This window comes from Pinus tabuliformis, chromosome 8 (genome assembly GCF_031772625.1).
Source record: "Pinus tabuliformis cultivar Carrire ecotype Pingquan chromosome 8, CPIR1, whole genome shotgun sequence".
Taxonomy (NCBI): Eukaryota; Viridiplantae; Streptophyta; class Pinopsida; order Pinales; family Pinaceae; genus Pinus; species Pinus tabuliformis.
This window is the reverse complement of record NC_142294.1, coordinates 119,103,515-119,108,783: the sequence shown is the minus strand read 5'-3', so window position 1 is coordinate 119,108,783 and position 5,269 is coordinate 119,103,515.

Below are 5,269 nucleotides of genomic sequence, written 5' to 3'. Positions count from 1 at the left end.
GAAGAGCCTTATACTGATGTGGAGTAGCCGCATGCAGAGGTTTCAGGAGTGAAGACATCCACTCAAGAAGAGTCTTCCAAAGATGGACGGAAGCACAAAAAAGAAGCTGACAGATTGTTGGAGGATGCGAGAGAGAATGTGGGAGCACCATCTTCTCAGCGCAAACAGAGGAGGTCACCTAAGAGGTACACTGGATACATGGCCCTTGCTGGGGAATGTGTTGATACCGAGCCATCTTCCTTTGAGGAAGCAGTGCAACAACCGATTTGGGTTGATGCTATGGTGAAGGAGTATGACTCCATAGTGCGTAACATTGTTTGGGATGTGGTTCTGAGACCGGAGAACAAGTCATTTGTGAGTTCCCATTGGCTTTACATGGTAAATCAAGCTGCCGATGGTAGTGTAGAGAAGCATAAGGCAAGATTTGTTGCCCATGGCTTTTCACAGGTCGAGAGGATCATGTTGCTGGAGTATATTTCGACAGAGGAGCAAGATGCTGACATTTTGACGAAGGCATTGTCAAAGTGTAAATTCGAGTTCCATAGAGACAAGATCGGGCTGGGAGATAATCCCTTTATTGTTGAGAGGGAGTGTTGAAATATGGCAACAAGAATATTCCAATTTAATTTGTCCTTGAATTAAATTGTGAATTAAAATAGAATTTAGTCTTAATAGCTACTTAGAAAGACAACATGAGGCTCTGATGGCGCAAACGGCGTTTCGGCGAGGATTGGGTTAAGCCGCAGGAACGCAGCCACAGGATCGCAGTTGGTTAACGGTTTGGGAATCAGGACAGCGACATGACGACAGATCAGCCGCGGAAATCGACAGACGAACTGGAATCTACCGACAAGGAGGGTCAATGGATAACGGACCTCGTGGACTTCACCGAGGACCCGTTGGAGGAACAACAGATTTTTCAAAACCCTAGCCTATCTGCGCCGGGTTTCGCTCCACCTCCCGCGGATGGGTCTCGAGCTCTGGACTTTTTTCCGGTAGTTTCACTACCGGCTCCCTCATCATCTGACTTCGGCTTGGAAGCTCCGCCACTCTCCCCTGGTACTGCACACATTCTTTCCACCCTTTCATCTGATTCTCTGCTTTTGGGCCCTATCTCTCCCCTGCAGCCTGAATCGACTGAGGTCGGCCCTTCCGCACCCCAGCAGCCTGTATCGACCAAAACCCATGAGAATCAAGGCGTGTTTGTACAAATCCCTAATCCGATCTCTGGGGTAAAAACATCTGGTTTCTTCAGTACCCCCTCAGCAAATGTAAATCCACCAAACCCTCCTCCCCAGAATAAGGTTACAAATCCGCTGGTCGACCACCCATCTGCTCCCCGCTCAAAGAAACGGAAGTCCAAGTGTGTTAGGGCAACCACAAAAGACATCACGGTCGATTTCGGCAGCCCGATGGATTTCGAAGAAACCTTGATGATTGCTCGCACGGTGTTGGTGGGTCATGTGCGAGGGCGCACATACACGGTGGAGCGATTGAAACGATGGGTGAAGGAAATATGGGAAGGCTTGTTCTCTCCGATGCCAGAAGTCGAGGTTCTGCAAAGGGGATGGTTCTCCCTACACTTCGCACTCGAGGGACACACGGATGCTGTCCTTGAGAAATTTTGGCATATAGAATCTGCTCCTGTTCTATTGAAGCGTTGGACCCCGCTCTTTGATCCCGAGCGAGAACAAATTGCTGCAGGGCCTCTATGGGTTAGGTTACCTGGTTTACCACTGCAATATTGGAGAGATGAAGCATTTACCAAAATTGGTAATGCCTTGGGCACATACCTGGATCACGATCGATCCTACAAGGACTCTGGAAAGAAGTCGATGGCGCGGATTCTGGTGCATCTGGACACCAGAGAAGGATTGGAAGAGAAAATTACTCTCAAATTGGGAAAGTATAGGCGCTCCCAGATTCTGGATTATGAGGGCGTCCCTTTCCGCTGCAACCGATGCCATCAAGTGGGACACCTATACAAGGAATGCCCACTGAATAACAGTCAGGACAGCTCTCCAAAGGTCTCGCCTATCCCATCCAGAAGGAACTCTCCTCTCACCCCCCAATCGGATCTGAAGCAAGCTGAACCTTCAAAAGATCGCGTGGATCCGGTGCAGAGCATGATGGACGTGCCCTCTCCTCCCATGACTCGGGCTCGAGCGGCAGCGGCAGCAGCACTGGCATCGGGTACTAATCCTATCTCTATTCCTATCTCTTTTGATCAGTCTATTGAATTTTTAAACTCAGTAGCTGGTCCTAGGATGCATAGCAAATCTCCGCCCTGCACCCCCTCCTCTTATGTGCAATCAACTGAGCCCCAAATCTCTGTAACATGTTCTATGGTGCATTGCCCTATCCCTCCTCCCCCTCCCCTGGTTACTTCCACTGTCTCGCCCTCATTGATCCGATCCCCCTCCCCTCCATCCGATTCATCCCCCCGGAATTTCCCCCCCCACCCCTACTCCCTTCGCCCTCGGACATCTCATGTGGAACACTCCGATTCTCAGATTGGGCTGGGTATTATCGCTCCGGGTATGGGATCCATCTCCACTCGAGGCAGAAAATCAGATCTCAACAAAGCCATCAAACGAGCAGGCGCGGAAGTTGCCTCTGGGCGACAATCCACCATCGACGGGGTCCTTAGAGCTACAAAACCCCCAAAGCGGGGTCCCTCATGAAGTGTCTCTCTTTCAATTGCAGGGGTTTGGCTAGTTCCCCCAAAAAACTTGCCATTAAACGACTTTTTGAGGTCGAAAATCCTGATATCATCCTCCTGCAAGAAACCCTGGGATCAGCCGAGAACATCTCTCTCATTCTCAACCACATCTCGTCTCGTTGGATCTACATTGCCTTGGATGCAAATGGCAGATCAGGGGGCTTGGCTATTGGCATCAACCCAAAAACCATCAGATTGGACTCATCTTGGGGGGGTCCAGGTTTCATGGGAGTTGATATCTTTTCCGCTGAGCTGGGGCAACACCTGCGCATTGTCAATGTATACGGGCCTTGCCAGCAGAGGGAAACCTTTTGGAGACAGCTCCTCAGCAGAAGACTGATGGCTCATGATCGCATTATCTTGGGAGGTGACCTAAATTTTTCAATGGGATACAGAGAATCTTGGGGAACTCGGGCACAGATTGATCCCATCTCGGATTTCATGAAATCCCTCCTGGAGCAAAAAGACTTTATTGACATCCCTATGATGAAGGTTCTCCCAACTTGGAGAAATAGAAGGATTGGACCTGCAGCACTTGCCCGTAGGCTTGATCGTTTTCTGATGAAGGAACCCCTGATCCACCATCTCCACAGATACAAGCAATGGGTAGGACAAGGAGGGATCTCCGATCACTCTCCTATCATATTGGAAATTATGGGACCCCTACCCAAGCCAAAAGCACCATTCAAATTCAATCACTTATGGCTTCAGGACCAAAGCTTCACTAATTTAGTGTCGGACTTTTGGAAATCCCACCCTATAAATCGGGAAGCATCGATGGCAAGGGGTTTTGTTAAAAATTTGACAGAACTCAAGCACCTTGTTATAGAGTGGGCAAAAGAGAAGAAGAAGAGAGAGGATGAACATCTTATTAGAATGGAAGAAGAACTCAAAGCTCTCCAGGATGACAGGAATCTGGCATTCGGATCTATGGAGGACAAGGCTCGATTCATCGAATTAGAAAACCAAAAGAATCACATTCTAAAGCTCAGGGAGGAATCGCTTAGACTTCGAAGCAGGGCAATCTGGCTCAAAGCTGGGGATGAGAATTCTAGATTCTTCCACAATTATGCAAAGGGAAGGAAGTTGGCAAATACTATATGGAATATCCCCCAACCTGATGGAGGATTGGCGGACACCTTCAATAAGCTCTCACACTTAGGTACCTCTCACTTTAGAGGCATATACAAAAGTCCAGCGGGCACAAATCTGGCGGAAATCATCAGGGTGGCTTCACATTTCCCTAGATTTGTAAATGAGGAGGATAGTGACCCGCTCACTGACCCTGTCACAATGGAAGAGCTGGAACATACCATCAAATGGTTTCAGAAGGAGAAGAGCCCTGGACCTGACGGATGGACCATTGAATTTTATTCTGCTTTCTTTGAGATCATTGGGGAAGACATTCTGAAGGTAGTGGAGGAAAGCCGAACTACAGGTCAGATATACCATGCTATAAATTCCACCTTCATTGCCCTCATCCCTAAAGCTGATTCCCCTTCATCTTTCGATGATTTCAGGCCCATATCTCTCTGTAATGTCCTCTACAAAATCATATCAAAAATCATCGCCAATAGGATTCGGCCCATTCTGTCAAATCATATCGCCCCTCAGCAGTTTGCTTTCCTTGAAGATAGACAAATCCATGAAGCAATTGGATCTGCCCAGGAAGCAATTCACTCCATCTGGACAAAGCGGCTTAAAAGTATTCTCCTCAAGATTGATCTCTCAAAGGCCTTTGATCGTGTAAGTTGGCTCTACATTAAAATGATCCTCATTCATCTGGGTTTCCCCCTCCCCTTTATCAACTGGATTATGGCTTGTGTTACTTCCCCTACCTTCAGCATCCTTATCAATGGGGCTGCCTCTCATTTCTTTCATTCCGAAAGAGGTCTTCGACAAGGCTGCCCTCTGTCACCTCTTCTCTTCATTCTGGTAATGGAAGCTCTGAGCCGTCTGATTATCTCTGCAAAAAGGGAGGGAGCCATTAAGGGACTCAAAATATCCGAGGATTGTTATCTTACCCATCTGTTATTCGTTGATGATGTGCTTATTATGCTAGATGGCAGCATACAAGATACCTCCACGTTCAACAGAATTTTAAAATTATTTGCACATGCTACAGGAATGGAGATAAATCAGGCAAAATCTTCCATCACTCTGGTTGGCACCACAGTTAATGAATCTTTTGCTGCTTGTCAAGCCTTTCCTTTCTCTACCCAACCCCTGGATAGAGGGCTCAAATACCTGGGATACTGGCTTAAACCCACCTCTCAAAAGATCGCGGACTGGGTTTGGCTGGTTGCAAAGATTGAGAAAAGGATCACATGCTGGAGCTTTCGTTATCTATCCAGGGCAGGCAGACTAACATTGATCAAATCTGTTCTGGAGGCTACACCAGTATTTTGGATGGCGCTTGCCTGGATACCCCGCAATATTTTATCTAAACTACAGAGGCTCTGCAACAGATATCTTTGGGCTGGAAAACAAGAAAAGCGCACATTTGCCTGGGTAGGATGGAATTCGATTGCCCTCCCAAAGAAATGG